Source organism: Nyctibius grandis, chromosome 8 (genome assembly GCF_013368605.1).
Source record: "Nyctibius grandis isolate bNycGra1 chromosome 8, bNycGra1.pri, whole genome shotgun sequence".
In the NCBI taxonomy this organism is placed as follows: Eukaryota; Metazoa; Chordata; class Aves; order Nyctibiiformes; family Nyctibiidae; genus Nyctibius; species Nyctibius grandis.
The window spans coordinates 20,123,202-20,151,084 of NC_090665.1; positions in this window are offsets into that span (position 1 = coordinate 20,123,202).

Consider the following 27,883-nt stretch of genomic DNA (forward strand, 5'->3'; position numbering starts at 1 on the left):
CCAGTCTCAGTGGGTAATAAATAGTTTCACAAAACACAGCAATAGTCAATATACCTACTAAACCATCTGTTCAGGACTGCTCAAATGGAGTTGGTTAAGTAATTATCCCCTAGGGACTGTTTATATTTTAGAGTATCTGCTTGTCCTTTAGATCCTTAACCTTTAGGCAGGTCCACATAGCAATGCCATGATTTATTGTCTTTGTGTGGTCTTGACCTTCTCCTGGCAGATTTAACATTACCTTCTGCAAGAATGCAGCTAATGCTGGAAAGGAAGGACTATATATGAATTTCTGTACGTCCCAATTGCTGGTTTTATATGAGAGTTTTTGTAATCTCTGCTATTAAGCTATCGAATTCAGGCCTAATAATCCACTCAGGCTGGATGGGACTCCTGCAATACTGTAATGTAAGAACTGGGGTTTGGGATACTACTGTTACAAATATGCTAACTTGCCTGCTTGCCTGCCTTTCCTCTCCATCTTCCTGCTATTAGCTTTTTTTTTCTCAAGGATTGAAAAACTGTAGAAATCAGGTTCTTAGCAAATAAATTTTCTCCTTAGAAGCCTAGACCCCCTCTATTTGAAATTGAGGGAAGGAATCTTATAGACTGGAATAAGACACAGGAAAAATAAAGTGTTTTTTTTGGGATTGTTTCCCGTTAAATTAGTAGTGCAGCTTCCAGTGGGTAAATTTAGCTGTACTTACAGTATCCAAACGCCCTACGTTTCTAATAGAAATGTATCACATACTGCAACTGCATTAGGTGGGCTTAATGAAAAGTGACTCGTGAGACTCCACTCCTGGTGACCTCAGAAAAAGGATACTGTGGCTTGGAAGAAGCATGAAGAATGGGTTAGTTTCCCTGCTTTAGAAGTGCTGATCCCTTACAGTTCACAGCTAAAATGTATGCCAACAGGGCCGTGTGGGAACAGTTGCCCCATTGCTGTCAATGGTGTTCCTATTCTTTGGGTAAAGAGAGTGTTTTGGTCCCTTCACTGGGTGCTTCAACTTTTCACCAAAGTAGTGAGGCAAAAGAAGATTGTGCTGTCAGTAGGACAACTTGACAGATCTTCTCTCTGTGTGTTCGCAAGTAAGTTAGAACTGTTTCACGTATATTTTAGATGAGCCCTATGACTTATTTCTTAGGCTTTTAACTTGCTTTGTGGCTTCAACTTTTTAATCACAATAAAAGTTTGATAGCCTTTAAGTCCATATCTGTGGGCTGCTTAGAAAAATTGAATCAATTGTGATGTCTGTAAAGTAGGCAGCACTTTAATGGTCAGTCCCTGATGCAAGACACTTTATGCCTTTCAGTAAAGAATTAAATTTTAACTCTTTTTAGAATGTTTGTAAAAAGAGAGGTTATAAAAGGCCTGACAGTGTGTCCTTCTGTGTTCATGAGGAAGTTTCTAGTTCTGGGCCCATGCTAAGACAAATCTAAGGCCCTGGTCTGCAGTGGATATGTCCCAGGGCTGTGTGCTTTGCCTTTGGGAGATGTTTCTAATAATCTTTGCCCTGGTTTTCTACTCGTGAAATGAAGGATAATGATATTCTAGTCTCTACTGTTTTATCTGTCCAGTGAGAGACACAGCTCTCATGTTACCTGCTGGGGGCTGCCATGGTTGCAGAAAAGAACAGCCAACTTACTTCTATAAGTTTTAAAATTTAAGCATTTGCTAACTATATAGAGAGATAAAACTATGAATCATGAGCTGCTGTTCACTTTCAGGCTTGTTCAGGGAAATGGAGGTGGTTCAGCACTGGTAGAGATGGTAGCTACCCCCATCGCTGGGTTCCCAGTTGCTATTTGTTGTTCAACAAAGAATATCTAAATTCTATAGTAGGGTGTTTTCTTCTCTGTGTTCCTTGCCTTGTTCTCAAGGACAGTTTCTGTATGCTGGGACAGAAAAAGTTGATATTCTGGTTGCTCTGTTGCATAGAAACTTCACGGGATTATAGTCTAAGAATAAAGTGTATTTATTATGGTGTCTTTTTCATCAGTAGATGTCACAGGAATGCACAAAGAAGGTCAACACCATTATCTCTTTTGCAGATGGAGAAACTGTCTCTGTAGTTATTGCAAACGAGGAAGCTGTCTCGCCATACAGACGTTGCCTGGAATCTGCTCTGTAGCCCATAACTGAATTTGAACTTGCCTAAGAATTTATTCTTTTCTATTGCACCTTTGGAGCCCATTTAACCTTTAGAAGGGATTATTACTCCAACAGTAAATATGAAATATTATTACAGAGATTGCCACATCCTTTTTATTAATTACTTTTGAGCTTTATTATTTGAAATGGAAGTGGTTTAATTAAGCTGCTCAAATCTTCAAAATTGGCAGTATTTTCCTACCAGTATCATAGCAGCCAACGATCAGAAATAGTGTTGCAGTGAGCGCTATGTATGTCTACCTTTTCTGAGTAATTTTCTCTTTCTCAACACAGAAATTTGCCTGGAAGAAATGTAGGGATTGTTTTTTCATGTTTATCTGAGCTCTAAATGTCCAGCAGCCTCAGTGGAGAAGCTCTGTGGGGCAGGCAAATGATGGGAAATCCCACATCAGGCTACTTTCTGCCTGTGAAGTCATGCAGAAACATGAGGCTGATATTCTCCAAGCACCTGGAGCTTTTCTGCTTTCCACTGGTGATTTTTACACATGACTTACTTAGAAAACTGATGGTTTGTTTAGGGTTGGCTTAAGACAGAGCACTTTATTTAAAGAGTAGGAGATAAGTAAGATTAAAAGTGCATTTGGATATAAATATGGGTGTCAGGGTTAGCCACATTTAGCATTTAAAGGACGAGTTTTGGAAGGAAAATTAACTTTCCTGCTTCAGAGTCCAGCTTAATCTTTGTTCCAAAGGTAGGATTCCCCTGAGTAGTTGCATGACCTCACTTTTGCCTCATGCAGGCATTTACACTTTTTCTTCTTGAAAATCTGCCTTTGACTTTGGGAGAAGAAAATATGAAATGAGAGAACCACCTGCTTGTCTGGTCCTTTCTGAAGCCGTTTTCTTCTCTATGCACGTGTTGGTGTGTGTGGAGGGAAGGGAAGGAAAAATGCATATAGATGTGAAATACAGACAACCAGTTAGTGGCTCTAGCCTTGGCCTTTCTAGCTTAGTTCACCATCTGTAAAATGGTCTTTATATTTTTTCCAGGTATAGTAAGCATGCCAGTATGTTAATGCATCTCTTCTCTATGCAAGGTTGTGAAAGTACAGTTACATTTGTTATTTATCTGGGGAAGATGTGTGCCCCCTCCCTGGAGTGGAAGCTGGAGTAAGGGAATCTCAAGGACTAGCTCGTTTTGGGGAGGAAGCGGAGGCAGGCAGGAGCAGGGAATGAATCCAGGAACTGACTCAGGATTTCTGTGTTCTAGTAAGGGATTCAAACCATGAATGATTTAAACTCATTAAGTTTGAATCCCATCCCAAATCTCAGCAAATTTGATGCTGTATTTCTCTCTTGCACTTTTAAGATAAGCAATAAGTTTGCAACAGCAAGATCTCTTTTGTCTGCTCTAGGGCTACCAAAGGAGCCTTCACAGAGCTCATCCTTCGCAAAACGTCTCTGTTACCACCAGTGCTATTTATGTATCATGTTCCTGTTGCCTGCCTGTCTGCTGCCCCTTCGCCCCAGAAATGACCTGTGAGCAACTTTGATTTTAATAGTAAATGGGAAGCAGCCTGTAAGGAGAGTTGGGGACTTTTGTGAGGAAAATTGCTGTGCACACGTAAGAGATCATTGCATCTAAAGGCTGACAGCCTTTTCAAAAGGTTAGCAAGCATCTCCCACTCATGCTCACAGGGAGTCTGCCAGATTAGATATTTCTGCCCTGGCATATCTCTAAAATCATAATGACTTTTATTTAGCATTAATGTGGATGCCTTGAACATTTCTATGGGACTTCCACTGTCAATTCAGCATTAAAGTGCCATTAAAGTGAAGTGTTACTGTAAGAAGCAGTATCTGCCAAACATTTCTCAGAAGAGCACTGTGCTTTACAAGATGGGTAAGCGTTCACCCTTTTCCATTTTCATGTAAAAGTCAGAGGTAAGTCTTTTTATTGATTAGACAAAACAATAGAGATGTGAGAACTGTTGGCAAGACTTTTTATGACAAGTGGCATATCAGTGTATATTAAGTTACTGTTCATGGCACTACAGTGTCCAAGATGAATCTTCACTGGTATTCAGGAGAACATAATGTGAAACTGCACAGGAATACAGGACACTTCCTATATAAAATTGCCAAATTGTTCAGACTGAAATGGTGACTCCTGGCTCTAAAACTACATTGCAAAGCTCTTCTAACTACTTCTAAGTGAACTGTACTTGATATTTTTATGTAGCATTGACTATATCTTTATTCTAAACTCCTTTTTCAAAAGCAGCATTAACAGTTAGGCACAAGTTGCACTGAAAGCTAATGGGGTTAGGCTTCTCTGTCACTTACGTGACTTCAGAAAGTTTTAGCTGAAAAGATCAAAATGACCAAAGAGGGCTCATGTTTCCATAGGAATCTTCTGTATTCTGCATCACCGAACCTTATCCTGCAAAAGCAGTGTAATAAATCCTAAGATCGTTTTACAGCCCTCCTCCACTCTGTTTAGATGATTTACAGCAGAAGTGGCCAACCGATAAAGACAGGAAAAAGTAAGCAATAACATCAGCGAGGTCGTGAAATTGACTGAATAAATAAATCCAGCTCTCTTTGTTTGCAATCCTGATTTTGCAAGCTTTGGGGTCTAGTGGGGCAACGCTTTCCAGCTTTTCTCTGCATTTTTTTTAAAATGAAAGGTGCAATATCCCACCCCATAGCAATCCTATGAAATATGTGACAAAAGCATGGGCTGACATCAAACAAGACATGCAATTATAATAAAAGGTGTTTAGGTGGAAAAATGTAGTTTGTTAAAATTATTTTATCACAGTAAGAGATAGGAAATAGTAAGATTTCTTAATTTGAAGTTGAAAATTTGAGAGAGGATAGCTGCACAGAGACCTCTGAATGACCTGGGTGAGATGCCCGCCTGGCTTGTAGAACTGAGACCTGCTCTGCCCAGTTCAGGCTGGGAGTTTGGATCTCCCTCATCCTAGCTTTTGGCTAATTTGGTAATCTGGTCTTTCTCTTTTCTTTTGGGAAAAAGGTTTGAAAGGTCTCTGTTAAATCTGGTTGTGGGAAGGGAGTGTTTTGATATCTTAGTTTTGTGAGACAGGAAATCCCTTTCCTCCCTACCTGTAAGTGCCTGATGGGCCTGCTCTCTGCCAAGCTGATGCATTGAAAGGATTGGAATGGGAATATCAGACAAAAGAGCCTCTCATGTTTTTTGATAGCTCTGGAAACTTCATGTTTTCTACCCTAGGAAGAGTACTAAATGGAGTTCTTTTCTCATGCCACTACAGCATTCCCAAGGAAGATTCATGATTGGATTATGTTCTTAGGCATTATAAATCAGAGCTAATGGCAGAGGTAGGTTGATGACTTGAAGTAAGTGGAAAAATAAATTGGGCAATGTGAAGGCCTAGGCCTGAGAAGACATAAATAAAAAATTTGCACCCACCCCCCCAAGAAGAAGGCAGACCTTCTATTCTTAAAACATCACTTAAAGAGGAAAAAGAGTCTGTTATACATGGTCTTTGCCCAAGTGATGGGAAAGTTGAAATCTGGGACAGTATAAAACCTGTGTGAAGCTTTTGAAGCAGTAAAATTTCTGTGTTTCCTGAAAAATAGAGATATGTAACATGAAACATTAATTTTCAAAGAGCATTAAATTTTTTCAGGGGAAACATCAGAGGACATAAAAATCTTTGTCAATATCAGATTAGAATGAAGCATTAAAAAAAAGAAAAGCTTATATTCAGTCTCATAGGGTTGGACTGCCAGAGTTGAATGTCTCTATTTGGTCTCGATAATTGTTCTTTTATCCTTTGTGTGGTGTTGGTGTGTTTTCACCCATAGCCTGCTGCCTATGTCCCAGTCCTCTCAACTACCAGGTACCCTGGCTCAGTTCTCAGCTTTGTTCTCCTTTATGACTCAATCATGGACTGTAAAATCTCTGCTGGGGCAGTGATTCATCACCTGAATGCACTCCCTTTAAAATAAAGTATCTTTTTTGTGATACAGAAAAGAAAAAAAAATATTTTTCAAAGTAATTCCAGAGGTATTTTCAGTCTAGATATCCTTTGTTCTTGTTTTTTTTGGTATAAAGCTCTATAACAATCTTTAAAAAAGATAAAGAATATGTAAAACGCTATTTAATGATTATATAGGATGCAAAATAATACTCCCAGAGGTAAATAAAAAAAATTAATTCCAAGTGGTCCTTGGCACCAGTGTGTTTTGTTGTTCAATGTCACACTGTTTCTGATCTCATTTATATTGACATGCATTAACAGCAACTTCTCTGAAGGGAATGGAGTTATTCTGAGGTGCAATTGCCACAGGTGAGATGAGAGTTAGGATATTGCTATAGCCGTGAATGTGTTTTATTTGCCTCATCTGTAGAGAAAGGTGTGTTTGCTCTGTCCTCTGCCCTTTTGCATGCCTTTAGAAGAATCTACTCTTTTGTTAGGGCTTGTGAATGAGAGTCTTCTATTGATTTTATTGGGAGAAACATGATCTCTCTGATAGTGAATAAGGATGCCAGAAGATAGATCGCTTGCTACAGAGCAGTTTTCTTTTGGAGAATGCTGATCCTTGATGAATTAGTATGGTTGGGACCTGAACATGGAAAAAAAGTTGGTGACAGTCCTTCATTTGATGAACCCTCTTGTTTCTTTCCTGGTGTTACTCACGGGATGGTGGTCTTCCAGCCAACTGAAGAAAAACTATTGAGAGAACAGGAAGTTTTTAAAAATGGTGTTTGCCTGCATGAGGTATTCTGTGGTTTTTGTAACCAGGTACAGTCTTGCTTTTGACCAGTGAAAAGGTCTGTTACTAATGACCACGTAAGCATCGCAAATAATCTAAGACTCTTCATTAATTTGAATTTCCTGGAATAAAGGAAAAAGAAGCTGGCTCCTCCAGCCTTAACAGTGCTAACCTGTTCAACGCATACCAAATCTGGGTGCCAGCCAGCCGTAACCTTTACTGTGACACTGCCAATGCAAGGCAGATAGCTTGTTAACCACGGGGAAGCAGAGCTGGCCTGCTTTGCTGCTGCCTCTTTGGGCAGTGATTTTTACCAGTTCTGCTGCCTAGATGTATTGCATGGCTCAGTTCAAAGGCACTTCTTAAAATAATGCTTGTGGTAATGCTGAATTGAAAATAAGAGAGTGTGTGAGGGTGGTACAAAAAGGAGCAAGTAGTACATACGCAGGTTTTTCTGATTCACAAGTTGCTTTTCTGAATCTCCCAGTGGAAAATTACCCATGGTTGTGCTATTCTTTGATTTCTTCAGCTGAGGAGGCTGCTTGTGAGTTGAATGAGAAAGGTGAGCTCAGTGTAGGAAGGAGGGAGAGAGGAAATTCTGTGTTTGTGTAGCTTTGAGCTGCTGCATGCTTTCTCCTGCTCCAGTATATCTTGTATTTTTAGTAACTGGGGGCTTTATAGCCCTACTAATGCCTAGAGATGCAGGTGCATCCTAGAGCTGAATTGAGTCCAGGGATCTGTGCACCTTTTTAGAAAACCTGCAGCATTTTCACAATGGCCCCATTGACATTAATGGGACTTTTAATGAAATAAACTTATATTCATTGTCTAAGGTCTTTTTTTTTTAATAAAAGTAATTTAAGGACAGTGATCTGAAGAAGTTGGAGTTTCTTTTCAAGAACTGAGTCTGTGGCACTACTGTGATAAATAATTCATGTAACATGAGAAGAATCCCCAGTTCTTTCAAATCGTTCATACCCTGTGAAATCAGAATGCAGTTACTTAAACTGGCAGAAATTCCTAAGTTCGGCATACGTTTCACCTGCTGAGGTTGGTCTATAAGTGTTATCGCTTATGGGTAGGCTCTAAGGGACGTGAGGAGGCATGGATTTAGGATAGCATTACACAGATCTAACAGTATTCCATAGATTTTTTTTTTTTTTTTTTTTTTTTTTTTTTGAATCTGAGAGCTCTATGTTTTGGAAAAACATTTTAGTAGACTTGGGAAATGGGTTCTGTTCCCAGCTCTCCTCCGGTTCTATACTGGATCTCGATAAGTCCATAAGTCCATTACACCTCTATTTACTTACCTGTAAAATGAGGAATGGTGATTTTTTTTGTTATTAGGTGCTTTGAGATCTAGGATTAAAAAGCCTTTGAGGAGTTTTCTTCCTGGGATATTTAAACAAGCTTTTTCTTAAACAAAAACAGCTGCCTTCATGAAGAATAAATGTTTATTACTTTTACTATTCTTTACTATGACACCCTAGAATAGCATCACAAATATTTTTGTTTTACATTTGCATGTTTTGTGTATACTTTCAGGTTCACAAAAACGTTGTTGGAAAGAGCGGGCTCTTCTGTCTTTGTAGCGACAGTGTGATGGCAAATTGTGCTCGCTTCTCCAAAAACTGACGCTGGCAGACAACCTGATGTTTCTGTGAGGCATGTCCTGACAAAGCTCCACTGAAGTTAAGCAGAGCTAGGACCATGAACTATCAACTGAGAAACTGCCTGAAAATCAGGGTGAACTGCCACTTATGCAAGCTTTTTATCTGGCATGGAGCATTTCTTCCTTCTGTCCCTGTCCCTCCTTCACGGCTATAGGAATTACCGGGGTGCAGGGCTGCAGCAGCAGCACGGGCGGTAGGAGCATGGCTGAGCTCAATCATATGGCCTGGGGCAGGGGGATGTTTCCTGTTTTCCCATTATCATTAATACTATCACTATTGTAATTTTATTCTGATCAGCCCTAACATCTATGTGAAATAAGACTAGCTGCAAACACCTGCCAGCTGTAATGGAGCCACTAACCAGACATCACAGTGGCACACAGAGTCCATTATGATTGACAGTGTTTTTCCAATGGCCCTAAAAAGTACAGAGCTGTCAATATAATCTTTCACTCTTTCCAGGTGCAGTACTTTAGGAATTAATCTGCCAGGAATTACAGTAGTATTAGAAGGTGGGAATTTAATTACAATATTGATTATACATATGTATTTATACACTGCACAAATCGAAAAGCAGCTGCAAGGGAATCTGGAGCTAACAGTTTTGCTCACTGTTTACAAGACTGCTGGGTTGTTGGCATGATTGATTACCTTCACAATAACCTTTCTGTGTTCCAGAGAGCATGCCCTATATACAGAGAAATCACTGTTCCCTTAGGGAGGTCGGAGCTCGTAATGCAAATGTCGAATAATTTTTATACTAAAAACTAAATAAAAGGCCTGAGTGATTTTTATTAGTAGCTTCTTTAATGAATTCACTGTCCTTTGAACCCAAACAATTTCAGCTTTAAGCACAAACCCCCAAAACCATATTTTATGATGTCTGAGAACTTTATCTTCTAGATTTGATAGACTTAAAACTGTTGATTTTGGTTCTTATTTAGTCTCTATTAGACTAAAAAGCTTTCTTTTTAAGAAACACAAACAAAAGAGGAGAAATGGACCTTTAAAGTGAAAGACTTTTATTTTATTTTTGACCTATTTATTGACTTGAAAACATACAACGGTTTTATTATTTTACTGCTGGAAAATTGCCAAGGAGAGAATGAACTACGAATGATATAGATTATATATCACACTGTATAATTAAGACAGCAAACAGTCTACTGGAAAATATTTTATAGACTATTTTATATAATGGAAAGTTCACAGCAGTCTAACAGAGACCACCTAATATGTCTTTTAATATGAATTCTACCAGAGATTTAAATTAAGGTTTGAACACTAGTGCTTTACAGTCTATCGGTCTTGATAATGATTACACCTGCCTGCACAGCCTAATTTTGAAACTCTATTATCATTCAGAATTAACCTACTAGAAAACTCAGCAGAGATTTAATGTGCTTTTCTCTGTTTTCTTTGCTATGTGAGCAGATCTTCTGGAGGCTGCCCTGGACTTTCTTCTTTGCTTCTTTTCTGTAACTTGTGATTGCCTGTTTATCATGTATTTTGATACTTATTTTTCGGTTCTGTGATGAGGAAACTGTTGCAAGTTTCTCATAAATTAAGATACTATTGAAAGATGGCAGGCAAAAATAAGCTCTTTAAATTTACATGTATAGTCATTTTTAACATGTGTGAAACATATAGAATTCGTGTGGAAACCTGTTCCCACTGAAATAATGAGTGTTACTACTCGCTTTACTGGGACTAGGATCATTACCTCCGTGTGATGTTTTATTTCAGTAGCCCCATACAGTGCACCAGTTTTCACTTAAACATTCCATGGCTTTCTCTAGAGTTTCTGATCTTTGGCATACTGTACCTTTATTTTTGTTTCAGGCCTTACCAAAGGAATGTTGTTTTTGTTGCGAGTTTGTACTCACTGTTTAGTTGTAGGTCTAGTTACACAATATTTTGCAAATGCAATTGATGGAATGAATTCTGGTTTCCCCTCACTCTGCATGAGCTCGTGTTACTTCAAATCTTTTTTGAGTGTTAATGAGAACTTGACTTTGTGCAAAACCGTAGTCCAGAAAGGGAACCCACAAAAGAAATGTCATTTGTTTTCACTCTTTTCCATTTTATGGCCACATTTGGTGGCAGTATTCTGCTTGCTTTACTGGAAAAATGCAGCATGGAAAGAATTTGGGTTTTAATAAAAAGGGTTAAAGAAACCCTTGTGGCTAGGTTTCCTGATTCTTGATAGTCACGAGACCTCTTTGCTTTAAATCCATACAGACACACTAATGCATCTTGTATTTGTCGTAACACTGAGATCCCTGGACTTGTTGGCTCCAAAGGGCTAATAAGAGTCTTTATATTAGCTTTAATTGTCAGGAGGGGAAAAATTTGCCTTAACAGATTGAAAAGTGAGTTCTGGCTTGGTACAACTGGCTCCAGAGAGCTCTGAATAGAGACATGGCGTTTCTTGACTGTCCTCTCAAGTGAATGTTATTGCTGCCCTTTCCTCCTAGGCTGGGTGGGACCAGGTTGTTCAGGCTGATAAGGAAGAGGAGAAGCACAGTTGTACGGAGAGGCTGTTCCTCTCCCAGTACTCTGGAGAAGATGCATGCCCCGTGGTGGGTACTGCGGGGTTCAGTGGTGGTCAATGGGACAGAGTCCAGTTAGAGGCCTGTGTCTAGCGGAGTCCCTCAAGGGTCGGTACTGGGACCAGTTCTATTCAATATATTCATTAATGACTTGGATGAAGGAATAGAGTGCACTGTCAGCAAGTTCGCTGATGACACAAAACTGGGAGGAGTGGCTGACACACCGGAAGGCTGCGCAGCCATTCAGAGGGACCTAGACAGGCTGGAGAGTTGGGCGGGGAGAAACTTAATGAAATATAACAAGGGCAAGTGTAGAGTCCTGCATCTGGGCAAGAACAACCCCATGTACCAGTACAAGTTGGGGACAGACCTGTTGGAGAGCAGTGTAGGGGAAAGGGACCTGGGGGTCCTAGTGGACAGCAGGATGACCATGAGCCAGCAGTGTGCCCTTGTGGCCAAGAAGGCCAATGGCATCCTGGGGTGTATTAGAAGGGGTGTGGTTAGCAGGTCAAGAGAGGTTCTCCTCCCCCTCTACTCTGCCCTGGTGAGGCCGCATCTGGAATATTGTGTCCAGTTCTGGGCCCCTCAGTTCAAGAAGGACAGGGAACTGCTAGAGAGAGTCCAGCGCAGAGCCACGAAGATGATTAAGGGGGTGGAACATCTCCCTTATGAGGAGAGGCTGAGGGAGCTGGGTCTCTTTAGCTTAGAGAAGAGGAGACTGAGGGGTGACCTCATTAATGTTTATAAATATGTAAAGGGCAAGTGTCAAGAGGATGGAGCCAGGCTCTTCTCAGTGACATCCCTTGACAGGACAAGGGGCAATGGGTGCAAGCTGGAGCACAGGAGGTTCCACATAAATATGAAGAAAAACTTCTTTACGGTGAGGGTGACTGAACACTGGAACAGGCTGCCCAGAGAGGTTGTGGAGTCTCCTTCTCTGGAGACATTCAAAACCCGCCTGGACGCGTTCCTGTGTGATATGGTCTAGGTGATCTTGCTCCGGCAGGGGGATTGGACTAGATGATCTTTCGAGGTCCCTTCCAATCCCTAACATTCTGTGATTCTGTGAAGTGATGGAAATTTCTGCTCTGTGTCCTGATAGGTTCCCAGGCTAGATCTACAATGTTGAAAGCCATCTTCGCTCCCACCAAGTCCTCAGAACAAAAGTTTTCAGGCAATACGTGTTAAAAATACAGCTCCCTCACATACTGTCTGAATTGACCCAGCTACTTGAAAGCTGACTGCTGAAGAGATTTGAAGCCCTTTGTGACAGTTGCCTGAGAAATCTTGGCATTCGTCCTGACCTGACAGCCATGGGGTGGTATTGCCATTTCTGACAGGGTCTTTCTAGTAAATACTCTCTGGCCAGCCTGCTAATAGTATTGGAAAACTCTGAATGTGATGCACAAAGTAGATTAAATGTAACATGTCATTGAGAAATACTCAGAGATTAAATTCCCTTAAATAACACCAATGTTTTGGTTGTGCTGTTTATAAAAACTAATGAGAACTTGAAAAGACAGGGATTAAAAAGAATTATTTGTCCATTGGCAATTCCCAAGGCTAATTTACTTCATGAGATGGAAATGTATATACCCAGGAAATCTTTAATACGCATCTATATTGATAAAGTTATTTAAAAATCAGACTATTAAGTGCTCTGGCATGGATATCTGCTGTGTATCGAGGGTTCTTGAATCTTCTTCCTTTTTAAACCCCTCTTGCAAGACTGTTTATAACACTGTCAGTAATAAAAAGGTAGGATGCCTCCCAGGCTTGTAGGACCCAGTATGCCCTGCTGCGTGCACCGTTACGCGGTTTCTCTGGTGGCTCCTTGCTCTGTTTTCTTTTTTTTGGCAGCTCCTTAGTGAAGGCAGGTAGCATTCCTGATGGGAATGGCAGGCTCTCCTCTGGCTACTCACACGGGCATGAGTGGGGTTTCAGAAGTGGGCCCTGTGACTGCTTTAGGAGGCTAGGAAAGAAGGAGCAAGACTTGGAAGGCACAACACGTGTGGTCCTCTGCTACAGGCTGAAATTGCTAGCAGCTCTCTCCACATAATAAATGTGCAGCTGTGTGCGCTTAAACTGCAGGGTGACACTTCGGAAGGGACAAGGATCTTATGAATAGAGCTAAATGCTAGTTACTGGTTATGTATCATCCTAGTTAGCTGCATAAAAACCCTCGAGACGAGGGAAAAAGCATATTCAAGTGCCAGAGAAAGAAAAAGACCAACGTGGTTCAAGAATTGAATGAAAGTAAAGGAAGATGAATTGGAGATTATAATTAGAAAGCAAAGGAGCAGGCAGGTTTTCCAACCTCAGTGGGAAAAGATGATTGACCTGAGCAGCAGGAGAAAAGAAGAGGAAATATTGCTGACAGCTAAAATGCAGAAGCTATTACTTGAGAGATTGACCTCTAAAGGAGAGGGGGGAGGAATTTAAAAAAATCCCAACCAGTGAAACCTGCAGTGTTCACGCTGGAGTCAGCTTGCTCAGGGAAGCCGGAGAAACAACATTTGAAAGCTAGAGAATATTAAACAAAATTGCTAAGGTTATTATGTACATGTTGTTTCACGTGTTGTGCTGATATATATTTGTAATACTTGTACTTCGTTCCTTGCATTTATCAGAGGCTGTCAAAACACACTTTACAGTATTTGGTAAGGATGTTGAAGATGCAGGATGAGAATAGTAAGGCAAGGCAGAGGCAGTAAAGGGGATGGTACCAGCTATTTAGGGCCTCCTCCTCCCATGCTTACTCCCCCCATTCTTTGCTGAGCACATCAGTGCATGAGGAGCATTTGAGCAAGAAAAACCTTCTTGTGTCACCAGGTATTTCATTCTTCGAAAATACCTTCCAGTAATAAATAATACAGTGTTTTGTTTTCTTGAAAATATAAAGTAAAGGGTCGGCTCTTTAGCCAGTGTAGATGGGAATCATGCTGTAAAGTCACGCTGGACAATGTGTTTCTTTCCTGACGCCTGAAGTCCCCTGGGAATCCTCAGGGCTTTCTGTAACCTCTGATTTAGTAGTGTGAAATGGTGTGAGATTTCTGAAGAATGAGGCTGAGTGATTTAACCCACACCGTTACAGCCCTGCTCCATGAGGTTGAAGGCTGAGCACAAGCAGCTGGATATGAGCTGGTTTGCCTGTCCGGGGGCTTGGGTAGACACAACCATAATCTGATGCTGGGCTGGGTGTTGACTGCCTTGCAGCCCTTGCCTCTCTGTCTCTGTGGATTGCTGCCCTTTGTACCAGACCTGGACCATTTTCCAGCTATTTTTCTTCTTTTTTTCCCCTTCTGGTTGTGAAATTTCATTGATAGTTTTTGGTTCTCTTACAAATTACATATCATAAAAGACTGTTCTGATTGCTACTCATTTCCAGACTTTCTGCTTGTTTCATATCACTTTTAGTCCTATTTCTTTTATCCCTTCCTTTCCTAATCAAGATTTCTCTTACCTGAAAAGATGTCTGCTATAAACAGAACTGTGCATTTAGGTGTCTAATAAGGCACTTTTAAATAAATCCTAGTTATGAGTAACAGTTCTGAGTATCGCTAATGATTGCTTTCTGCTATGGAAAATTGGTCTCCTGAAAGACCATGTGAATATGTAACTGTGTAAAATAATTACTTGTCATACTAGATTATTTTTTTCAGATAACAAATTAGGTTCTAGTAATTAGGTCTTGATCAGTAACATCTAGGCAATGGTCCCACACTGTCCTCTGCCCCTCTCCTTTTTTTTTTTTTAAAGTATGATCAAATCACTTGCATATGCCAGATGAAAATGTAATGGAAATTTACCCCAAGCATATGTTCATCTAGGTGACAGTCAGATCGCGGAGGCATTCCAGACCAGAGCACACGGACAACATTTAAGATCACAATCGGCATATTTGCTTCCTCAGGCCATGGTATTTGGAGGCCTAATGATGCAAGAAATCCTCCTAGCTGCCTATTAGGCACTGATATACCTTTAAAAATCAAGCTGCTAGTTAGTCCTGGCCTTAGATTGTTTTTAGCATGTCTCCTTCCCAAGATAACTGCATGTTTTCAATATCATAAAATCAGTTGCTCTCTTACTTCGATGCCCATGTGCCACCCCTAGTCTTGTACAGTGCCTAATGTCTGAGAATCTTCAACTGTGGTACAGTTTTTCCTTTTGCAAATGCATGGCCTTGATCCCCATCCAGGATTAATTTTCATGTGGCAGCTACATCATTACAGTGAATAATGTTGACTGCCTTTGATGTCAGGGGGAAAAAAAGAGTTTAATAAGGAGCACGGGACCTCCAACCTCTGTGCAGGCCATCCTAGAGGTGCTCAGCTGAAGGCTGCTGTGATAGAATTGCTCCATTGTGACTCTAATATATGAAATTATCCTAAAACTAAGGAACAAAAATGTAACACCTGAAAATGACAATGATATTTTTTTCCCCACACTGTAATGAGAGATATTTGCGGGTAGCAGGATGTAATGCTTAAATCCTCACAGCCCTCTTATCTGTCTGCAGAAAACATACAGCACAATCCCTGTGGCATTCCCTGTGGCTCCAGCTCAGCAAAGTAGCTCAGCGTGTCCTGAATTTAAAGTGTGGCTCCAGAAGGGCTGCTCATATGCTTAATGTAACACAACGCATGTGATTATCTTGTTAGGAGATGGAGAGAAATATCAATCTTGTGAGACTGCAGACACAAATGTAATATTTTCACATGCAACCTGTGTGTAACCAGCACTAAACCAAAGCCAGTACTAACCCATGTTATGGAGACTTCCCCCTTTTGTGCTGATCTGTTAGGTTCACGAAGATGCAAGATGGTCTCTCCCTCCGCCCCTAATAAAAATATTTGAGTTCTGAAGTAAAACTACAAAGCGAGCAGCTATTATTTCTTCTTTGTCAAGGACCTGTTTCCTTCTATTTGTCATTAACATTTGTCAGCTGGTAAATTATGCACAGTTTTTTCTTCTATCTCCCATTTTTTAGCCAGCCATAATTATGCTAGCTGATTCCCGTGTAGACTTGTTTTCAGCTGCATTGCTTACGTGCCTTCTTAATAGACTGTAATTTTTGTTAAGTAAGTTATGTCAGATTAACTACTTCCGATAAGATGCAGTATTATACTTGGGTTTTCTTTTTCTCCCAGCTGGATGCACAGAATATGTCACTGCTGACTTGCTTTCTCCTGCCTCCCTCTAGCTAAATGGCAATATGCCACTGCAGCAAAACTTCTGTTTGAGGATTCATTGGCTTTTTTTGTTGGGTAGTAATGAGGCTTTGAGGTAGCTCGCTGCTCCTGATTAGCGACAGAGCGCACAAAGAAAGGAGTAGTGCAAACCAGTCATTAACTCACAGCGAAAGCCTCAGCATTTAAGTTCATAAAGATGAGGAAAGACTCTGTTAAATCCTTTCCACTCAGATTTGGCTGTTTTGTTTTTTTTCTGGCGCCTGCCTTGGTTTGTGGAAATAACAGGTTGAAGTGTTGATTATACTCCTGTTCTTGCTGAGCTTACGTTACCTTTGTGCTCCCAATACCATTGCTCTGGTTTCTGCTGTGGGCCCCATCCTTAGTGCCATCATTGAAGGTTTGGGCTTGCCCAAGTTGGAGATGGGCTTTGTCACTCGGCTGATCGCTTATGGACACGGGGGGTCTGGCTCTTGTCTGAGGCTGGACCGAAGGTGGCACTCACCTGGCGCAGACAAGGTGGATCCTGGCTGCAGCACCACCAGCAGAAAGCTTGCTGCTGCCGTGTCCAGCCCCTGCCCCATCTTCTCCTGGCATGGGATGTGCAGGGGCACTGGCATGGGGCTTCTATCTCTGAGGGCTTGAAATACAGTAGAGAGGAAGTCAGTGCTTGTTCAGTGGGCTGCAGTTTCTCCTCTCTAGGCTGGCTGCCACTCCAGGCTACAAAGTGTCCTGGGGCCTCCGAGTGTGCTCATAGCTGTCTAAAGCAGCAAAGCTGTAGACCCAGTAGAGAAATCTCCAGCTATTACCCCTCCTTCGTTTTATTGCTTGAAGAGAAAATGAAAGGTAGTGTGAATTTCCACATATTGACGTAGCTAAGTCTCCCAGTACTCTGTGCAAGAGCTTCGGCATAGCTCTTAGCCTTACAGCAGAGTTCCTTTATATCATAGATTTCAGTTTCAGTCGTGCTATTAATAGCTTTACCATGTTTTGTTGTTTTGATGCAGTACAGTGAATTATATTTCTGGGTGCTCATATGAAAGAGGATTAGCTGCTGGAAACTGTTTATTTGTCTTACAGTTTCTTTAAAGAAGTAAATAAAATGTGAAAATAATGGTACTGTACATTGCAAATAATAGGCTATTTTCTGCCCTGGTTTCATGTTGGAATGGATGTTATTTGTCAAGTGTGAGGATGATAGAATGAATCATATAAATCATCTTAAATGTGATTTGCCACCTGCCTGATTGTTCAGAAGTGTATGCATGCTTAATTAATCTAATTAGTCAATGCATATATAAGAAGCAAATTTACAGGCGCTCTGTCATCTTAAATAAAGCATTTTTGTTTTCCTAGGATAAATAATTCATTAAAGAGCTGAGTGCTAGACTGTAATCCTGGCTTCTTGTGTAATAAAAAAAATTTGAATTATGATGTTTCTTCCTTTTTCCCTTCGGCTTCTCTTCAGACAGGGATTTCGTGGAAGGAAAGGGGAACATCTGCACAGGAGGAACATAAATTCCCTTCCAAAAGAGAAGCAGAGAGTACACTATCTTCGACACCATGGGCATTTTCATGTGAGAGATGGGTGTCTGCTTTGGCACAGATGCAAACTGCAACATGTGCATGATTATCCCTGAAAGTGAAATAATTAATGTGCTGAAAATCATGTCATGCTGAAAAACATGACAGAGTTCTCATAGCTTGGGTTTTTCTGCTTCAGAGGTTGATCCACTACTTAGGACAGCATTGTAAACACGCCAAGGGCCAACAGCTGTATATCTCTGGTAGGAGCAATGCTTTGCATGTGTAGCAGTACAGTGCAGTACAGTCAAGCTGTGAACAGTTGGATAGGTGGACAATCTTAAATTTATAAAATCACATCATCATTAGCTGTCTAAAAGTGCTGTGAGAAAGAACACCTGAATCATAAAAGGTCCTGAAGGTCAAAGGTAGACCAGAAATGGCAGATTTTAAATAACTTTTGGTTATTGATATGTGCCAGCCTACGCAGCAGCAACTTGCCCAAGTCTTCAAACCTTGGCACGAGAAGGGTGTCCATCACCGTGAGGTGCTGCTGTTAGCAGATGTGTGGCTAATACTGTGAATTGTAGCTATTATCTTATAGTGATTTCTTTAGCAACCTGGTATGACAATGAAGACCCTCCCTGGGGGTTTTGCTGCTATCTGCTATTGGGAAGAATGGAATTTGGTGTGAAGATGGGAAGAGAATTTACCAGCTGATTATATATTGTAAAACAGTCTATACTATCCACAGTGGAATACATTCAGTATTTTCATTTAGGTTTTGGATTTCTTTTTTCTTACTGGCTCAGTAAGTAGAAGTACAGAATGAGGTAAATGTCCTTTAATGATAACTGGTAAGCTTTGCGTTCTGAAAAAATGTGATGACAGTTCCTCTGATTGTTGGGTGTAGTCCTGCTTCCTGGCCTCCAGATCCACAGGAAAACTCCTTGAACCTGATTATCCATTGAAATACATGTCTTGATGTTGCCAGGGCCAATGAAATTATTGGTTGTAATCACTGGCTGAAGCTGAAGGAGGTTCACGGCTGTTGCCTGGATGAATTTGTACTGCTTTAGTCTTTACCACTTTTTTCTATAGTTCTCTTCACAACTCCATGGCAGGTTTGACCGCCAAAGCAGAATCTGTGGTGAGAGGATATTTAAAGACACTTATTTTGCTCAGTTCACACACACAGATTAGTGCAGAATTCCTGCAAAGCAAATTAGTATGACACTGCATAATTGATACGTTAGAACCACGAAGATTGCTGTGACTCTAGCTAGAAATGAAAAGCAGTCTGTTTCAAGGTGTTAAGGATCTGTCCTAGTAATCCTGCTTGGTTTAGTAAGCTTGTAAACGGAAGATGATTAGAAAGGCAGTCTGTTCCAGGGGCTCAGCTCCCGTGCGCTGGGGTCAGCCCAGTGGACTCGCTTGTTTGTCTCACTGGTGTCGCTGGGTGAAGGATGCTCTCATGTCCTCACTGTATAGTGTAACACCGCTTACCTGCCTGTTTGAGCTCACCTGTGGAAACTTGAGTTGACCTTTCCATAACAATTTCAGTCCATGATGAAACTGCCTTTTTTGCAAAGCTTTCTGCAGGTGTGGGGCTGCAGTCTTTGTGCATTTTATGGAAATGTTTTATCTGCTACCCCTGGTGTCTGCAGAGTTTTCATTACTACTGTATCTGCATGGCCAATAGTCTTTGAATGTGTGCTACAAAACCACTCAGAGATAAGAATACAGTCACTCCTATTTTCTGCTTGGAAACTGAGGCAGAGCAGTTGGATCTTAGACCCACCAGTTACAGGAGTGACTGGCTATGAAGCAGTGGGGATTTGTGGTGGACTTCACAGTTCCAGGTCAGGTGCTGGGAAGGGAAGAGGGGAGCTGGGTATTTCAGGATGGATTTCATGGGGTCAGAGTGAACACTAACCCCAAATGAATACATAGATGAGGGAGCGGGTGCGTCGTGCTCTTGAGTGATAGGACGTACAGGTGCTTTTCTCAGTGCTGCCAGGAGGTGCCTCTCTCTACTTGGGATTTATGGCCCATGAAGGAAATTGCCTCAGCCTTTTTTTGCAGAAATTGCTCAGGCTCACCCCTTGTTTCTCTCCAAAAAAGTTGTGTTGGTGCTGTGGACCTTTTTGCACAGCAGCCCAGTGACCAGAAAGCTAGGAAGAGGAAGATGACTGTTTCCTTCTTTTTGGTAGGGGAAGTCAGAAACTCACGTTTCACTTTTAGGGGTTTGTGTGTGTTTTCCCAGACCAGCCCAGGGCAAACAGGCTGTGCCTGCGGATGGCTCTGTGCTGTGCATCGCAGTCCTGCTCCCCATAGCCTTACCTGGGGATGGAATCGCAGTGAGGGAGGTGAGGTGTGTCTCAGCAGGTCTCCTGATGTGGGTTATGGGGAGCCAGGAGCCCAGGGAGTGTTGCACCCACCCTCTCTGCAGCCTTGGCCTGAGCACCCTAAACTGAAGTGTGCAGGAGACAATTTGTAATGCACAGCGGTAGGCAAAGGGTGACAATTGCTCTGTGCCCTAGCGATTTGGGTTTTTCCTTTAGCAGGGGGCACTCTGGTCCCTGCCTCATGGACTTTCTATGCATTTTGTTCAAAATTGTTTAATATAGGATACATGCAATGACTGGAACACATTTGAAACCCTCTTTCTTGTGCTAACGCTAGGTTCTTCATTGTACCTCTACTGCTCAGCCAAGCCTTCAGGCCTAGAGAGGGGATTCCCAAGCTGCATGTTGTATCATTTTCTAACTACTCTGATAGTTAAGAACAGTGTAAGTTTTATGATATGCTTGCTGGGTTATGGAGTTTGCAGTACTTGTTCCTGATCTTTTACAGGAGAGCTGCATGGAGACTTGAGAGCAGCAATTAGACTGGGTGAGGATAGGTGGGAATTCCTTGAACTGGTGCTGCTGTCAAGGGTGGCATGTTAAGATCTAGGCTGATGCTCCATTTGCTTGCTTGCTTCTTGTTTCTCCACCTGTATCTCTTGATTCAATCCAGAGGCACGCTAACATCCCAAGGCATTACATTCCTTGGTTTATTGCTTTATTTTCTGGCTTTCTTGTCTTGACTATTGCATTTTAGGCCAAATTTTGGACCTATTCTATTTGGCAATGTCACTTTGAAAAGCGAGATCTCTCTTTTACTATTTTTGTATCCCCAATCCTGAGTGCTTCCTGTGTGTCTGATCCCATTCACTGCATTTAACCTATCATAAATGCAAATAATGATAATTAGATGGTGAATAATGCTACTGCAGATGCAGTTCGGTGAGTATTTCACTGATTGGGCCAAATCAGGAAGCTATGCAATGCGTGCTGGCAGCTTTGTGAGTAAAAGTGCTTATTATCTCAGATTGTAATGCGCTATCAATTAATTGCTCACAAATCTCTGGTGTCAGTTTGTGTGGGTTGTGAGGAGCAGTAAATCATTAACTTTCAGTGACACAGAGTTTGAATTACAAAGTCAGTCCTGCAAGGTAGGAAATTTGCAAGTTTAATCTGGTGGAAAGAATCCCTTTGTCTACCAGCATGCTGCTGGTGAGGCCAAGAACATGCACCTGCACCCTGGCATCTTTATATCCTCTCCTCTGTTGCCTGCGTCCATCCGGTGGGTCTCAGCCTCCACGCATGGGGCTTTTGGCAGTGGCTGCCTCCTGTGCTCCTCCCTGATCTGACACATGCATGCTGGGCTCCTGGGGAGCCGGTACCTGGAGGAGGAACCCTGTCAGCCATGTGTCACTCCTCGGCCCCTTCTGAATAGCAACAGATGCTTAGATCAAACAATGTGCTCCCAGACAGCAAGCTGGTGTGTGATCAGCAAACACAGCACTACAACAAAGCCCAAACCAAAAAAACAACCACGACAATAAAATGAGATAGAAGAATAAAAAGTGTCTATGATTTGGCAGACAGCTAAAATGCAGGGTGGTGATCATGCTGCCATGAGCATGGGAACAAGTCTAATTCTCAGGGCACTGATAAAGTCAACTGTACATTTGCCTCTGGAAGGCAGTGGGGGCAATAGCCATGATTAACTTGCCTAAACACTGCCTTAAAGCATTAGCATTGTTAATTTTTGTATCTAATGTTAATTGTGTTAAGATTGCCAAAGGTTGATTTATGTTTTATGAGAATTAGAGGCACAAAGAGAACAAGAAACTTTTCTTTCCCAGAGCCTAAAAGGGATCCTGTCACAAAAGTGGAGGAAAAAAAAACAGGTCTCATGAGTATCATCCTCTTGCATTGACTGTAAAGGATTTTTTTTATCATTTAATGCTTTGAAAGCAAGTATTGGAAATTAAATAATTAGCTTTCTTGTTTCAAGTATCAGTGTTATTTTTAGGATGGGAGCCTTGCTTACTTTTATTTCATTGTGGGATACCCAGTATGTGTCAGCAATCTTTCTGCTAAAACCCAAATGAAAACAAGGCACTGTCATTTTAGCAGAAAGAGGAAGGTGCAGAAAAGACTCGGATGATATCACCTAACTATTTTGCTTTGTCTCCACAAAAGCATCTTGCTATACATGCTTGTTTTAAACTAATCATCTCATGCTAAAAATGTTCTGCCATTGCAGTAAAGGCACTGATGTTCATCTGGTGTAAACTGTACCTGGGATGGCAGTAGATCAGTGAATCGATGGGCTTTTTTGGTATAGTTTTTGGCCTATGATTTATCCAGCTGACAAAGAGCATTGGGCACCCCACAGTTAGAATCAGCCTGCTAGACGCATATATGCAGATAGTGCTCAGTACAACGCAGCTCGGCTCGCTGTGATCTCAGGCTCCTTTCCTAACTGAATTAGTGCAGTGCAAATCTCCCTTTCCCTCTTTGGCAGTGGTTACCCTTTCTCTGCTATCCAGTGATCCTTCTGCTCCCACTGAATCTGCAGTGACTGGTTTCTTTGAAAAGGGTGCCTATTGCTGTCTTTCCCTTTTGCTCTTCTCCCTGTATTTTTCAAGCAGAGCTTATAACCTCAGACAGAGTTTGGGGGTGTTTGGTGTAATCCTCCTTTGACACATCCCATGATGGGTACGGCGTCTGGCAACAATTCTGCTCTGCCTTTAACAGCATTCACACTAGAGAAAGGTCCAAAGTCAACACGTGGCTCTTCAGAAGGTAAAAGATGCTGTTTCTGAGTCCCCAGATCAAAAGCAATCTTTTTGCTCAAACTTCATTTCTAAGTAGAAAATGCCATTCTTTCCCACAGGTCTGACCTACGCTGCTGGACTCGTGTGCAGATATGTTCTGTTGCATTTTAACCATGCCTTTCCTTGTAATCATAAGAGGTCCCTTTAGTTTGAAAGAAAAAACTTAGAAGTGAAGCCAGATGCATCAGGTCTGTAGCTGCAGAATCACTGTTTATATCTCTGTTACTTAAAGCTCATCAAGCCCTGTGCATGCAGAGGACACTGTAACCTGACCTTCCATTGGGGGAGACTCCAGTGTTTGCTGCTCTGTGTTTACCTTTGTAAGAATTGCTCTGGAATAATTTATTTTGCTGAGTTTGTCTAGCCAAACCATACATTTGTGCCCTGTGGCGCTGGAGTGTTGACATGAAGACACTGTTGCAAATTACACACCATGGGTCAAGGACTTCAGACCAGGCATGCTTTGACCTGAAGTAAATTTCTGTAGAAATCAGGTGGGAATATGTAAAAGCTGTACATTTCTACTACTTCAGAAATGTTTTGTTGATACAGGAAGATATGTACGGAGCCTCTTAATGAAATGCTGTATTGCAGTTTATCACCTTTGGAGGAGGACAAGCAGGGCTAAACCTTCAAATGTCTTTTCAGTTTGTGTGCAGATATTTTCAATGTTATCTGATCTATGAATAGGAAAAAAAAAAGGACTAATCAGGGTAAGGACTACTTAGCATATATGAAAGCTGATGTGCCTTTCAGACATGCCAGTCAAAAGGGAGTGCTTACTAAAGAGCAGCAGTGATTATTACAACATTTGTGCATGCAAGAGATTTTTTTTGTGTGTATAACTACAAGGGAGTTGTCAGTACCTGCAAAGGGAAAAGTGTGTTTGCTAGAGGAATCTTCATCCTTTTCAGCCTTTCTCTGTAAGCTCATCTCCTAGAACAATTGTGTGTTTATTTGGGTAAATTCTGTGGACACTGTACGGCCGGTCAGACTTGGTGTAGGTTTTTCCCCGTTGTTCCAACAGCTTTTGTACCGTGTGCCACCATCAGCAGTGAAGGTCAGGTCCTGCCGTCAGGAGGAACAGTGGTGGGGTTCCCGCTCCTGGCTCTGCTGGGATGCAAACCACGATGAAGTGCTCTGCGTATGGGTTCTAGTTCAGGTCCTACAGCTTGGGAAGCCCTGCTGTACGCTGCAGAAGCCTTTGTCTTGTCTTTGGCTCTCTTTAAGCAGAGCAAAGGGCAAAGCTGCTGCAACATCCTTAGATGGGGAATGTAGGATCAAATGCTCTATCTGCAGAGAAGAAAGGTGGGACCACTCATAGTGAGTCCAATACTAATTCAAATAATAGAGACTTTTATTAAAATGTAACTGTAACCATGCTCGTGCTATTAACTACAATAAAAATGTTTTATTTATTCTATCTGCAATATTTCCACTTTATGGTACATCTTAGGAACTCTGATAGGTTCATTTATTTGTCATTTGAGCAGTGAAATATGAAGAAAGGGTTGGAATCTATAGTGTTATTATGTGGGAGTTATTTGTGCCCTGTGTTCAATATTGCAGATCATAATGACTCTTCTTTGGTTCCAGTCTTTCATCTGGCATGAAGCTTGCTGAGTTTCGCAGTCATTTTCTGAATGAAAGAAGGGGAAGGGAGGAGTGCTGGCATGTCATGCTTAATGTGGCCATGTGATAATACTACCTGTGCTAAGCAAGTGTTACAAAATATAAACATAAATGGTTAAATTCAGGTGCACAAGAGCCTTTATTTTAGTTTCATCTGCCCCATTGTATAAGCTAGACCTCTTGCTCAGTCACAACTAGTTTAAACAGCTGACTACTGGGGACCAAACCACAGAGTTAAGGCAGCTTGCAAAACTGTTTGCTGAATTGTCTCCCAGCAGCGGAAAAAAAAAAAACCAAGCCCAAACTAAATTTGCTAGATAAATTATTCATTGTGAATCATTCACTTAATTCTCATAATAAATGGTTTCCTACCCTTGGTTCTATTGACTAATTACTGTGTTTAATGTTTTTACTGTCTTTTGTTTTCTATGCAATTTAATTTTGCTGGGATGAGATAGTCTGGAAAAGTCCAAGTGAGGGAATGAAAGCTCTGTCTGTGCTGGTGCAGCTTCCATTGAGAGGCAGGAATTCAGCCACAGATTCTGCTGCAGCCATTCACAGCTAGATCATGCTCAGTAAAGGTAGAGGAAGAATTGTGTCCTGAGTAGTGCAGCCTCTTCTTGGGCTTCTTGTTGTGGAGAAGACCATACTACTATGCATTAGCTGGTACTATTTTCTGCTGTCTTTGACCAGCTTCACTGGATTGCTGAAGCATCTTAGAACTGCAGCCCTGCTCCCTACTACTAAGCTCTGTAGTACATATGGTAATGTGTACACAGAGCCTCTGCCTCTATGGAACTCCTGGCTCCCTCTCTTCTGCTTCCAGACTCTGGCAGAGGTTGTCCCAGGGACTACCCAAATATGTTGGTTTGGAGCTGAAGAGAGAGAAGGCAGAGTGTGGCCAGAACAGCCCCTTACATGCTTCATACCCCCTGCCTCCAGTAATGCTTGTGTTCCCTGTGTAAAACTTGCTATCTTTGAGGCTAACAGCAACAGAGTTTTCTCAGTACAGACAGGCATTAGCAGATTGAGGTTATGAGAATATACTTTGGAATTTATCTACAAGCTGTTATATCAAAAGAACGTCAATTCTACTGATTTTTCAGTATCAAAAGTATCACGAAGATTGGCATACGTGGGTGCCATTGAAATGCCCTGATCAGGATCCTGGGTATTTGCTCTGCTGTGCAGTCACAAAGCAGAGCCGTGTCCTGTCCCAGAGGCTACGACAAGGCATTTCTCAAGCGCAGTGTTAAAGGTCTTTAAGAAGACATTCAATCCTGAACTGGGTGCCTACGCTCCATGGTTGGTAATATTGGCGAATGAACTAGAAAAGCTGGAAAGAAACTCTTCAAGTCTGAACTCAGAGTCTGACACTTGAACAGCTGAAGGTGATGCTACAGCAAAGTTATAGCTGTCTCCCTCAGGAAGCCATAAGTGGATGGGTAGAAGAGGAATTGCAATATTACCATTGCATTCAGTGTTGCATTTGTGCCCATAGATACTGTACAGATGGATCTAATCAGATGAACACATGATGTGACTGGTAATTGCCCAGTAATGAATATTAAAAAAGAATTCCTGTATCTCTCTAAATGCTGATAATGCTGCTTTACATCACACAAAGCAGTGAAGCTCTAACTGGTATTACCGAAAGAACACTGAATTTGAAGAATTTAAAGGAATGTGAAACTGGAAGTGCAGTTTGAATAAATCTGATCAAGTGCTCTTCTCACAAAAGTACCTTTGACTTTTGTTGCACACAGATTATTTGCACGACCTGAGCAAAAGTCTGGAGATTATTTACTATCTAGGTTACAGAGTTCTGTTTGAGTTTCCAGCAACATGTGCCAAAATAAGGCAGATACAGAGTAAAGTAGTAACAGAGATTTTCTTTTTTAACTGAATAGAAGAAGCCTTTGTAGCTTGTTACAAGCCAACGCTAGCCCTCTGCCAAGAATTTGATTAGCTTTTATGATAATTTATCATGTTTTGATGATTTTTTTTTTTTTTTTTTTTTTTAGTCTTTTAATGCCAACCTTACAATTTGATGTTGAAATCTTAATTTCTGAAGTGTGGTGTTTCCTTTCTCCCTCTCCTCTCTCTCCCTTTCTGTTTCCTCTCTAAATTGTAACATGATCCAATTTAAACCTTTTAAATACCATTTTTACACATTTTATAGCATGTGAACAAGCACTGAATCTTGCCTTACCTTCTGGAAGTGTTTGAGGATGGGCTCTGGAGGGTAACCAACTCTGTTTCTGTGGCAGTAAGGTTAGTTTGAGTAACTGTGTCCCCAGGTAGTGATGAGAGCAGGAGCTGGCAACACTGGACCATGCTCCCATCTGAACTGATGATTCCATGGCATGGGAACAGAGCTGAGAGTCTCTGTCCTTTGTATTTTAGGCCACAGGAGCTCTTTGGAAGACCTGGAGAGCTGTACATGCTCCCTGGGGAGAAGAGACTTGAATCCTCCATTGTTAGCAGGGCCTCATTCCTGGCATCAGCTTTCTGTCCTCTGACCCAAAAACCTAAATCCCAGCAGCGGTGCCGATTTGCTTCATTTTTGTGTTGATTCTAATGGATCTGTTTCCTGGGTGGAGTACTGCTTAACATCAGAATGGCAGCAGGATTGAGTGTTTCCAGCCTTTGGTGTGTATGAGGGTAAAATGAAGCCAAAAGCAGTTGTTTAACACACGGGGGCATTGGGAAGCTCATCAGGTAGAGCGCTTTCCAGCTGTTAGCAACAAACTATTAGGAAATACCCATGTAGTTAATGCCTAAGACTGGAGCGTTGAGGCAAATTCCAAGAGAAGGAGTCACTGGTTAATTATAATAATAAGCAGAACAGTATCGCAAATAGTGCACCAAATCAGAACTGTTTTAAAAGCATGCTCTGGTATGTCTATAAATCATGAAAAGAGAGAAAAGCAGTGCTCACCTCATGAGAATTTTCCTAACATCTCTTTACCGTCTTCCCTTCTTGTCTCAGGCTCTATTTGCAGTGATTCATGAAAAAAGCCCTGAAGAGCTGACATTTGGGCTTTGGTCCTTGACACTTAAGTAAAATACTTCAAAGTGTAGCTTGGGAGCTTTAGGCTCCTTCCTTCCACTCACTCTCTCAAACACTTTTGAAATAAAAAAGCACTAATGGATGTTGGTTTTCAGTTTTCCTTTCTTCTGACTTAATCTGTTCTCTGGGGTGCTTGTGGAAAGTGAATCATTTCAAGGCCGCGTTGCCAGCCCACTTGTAGGTTGTA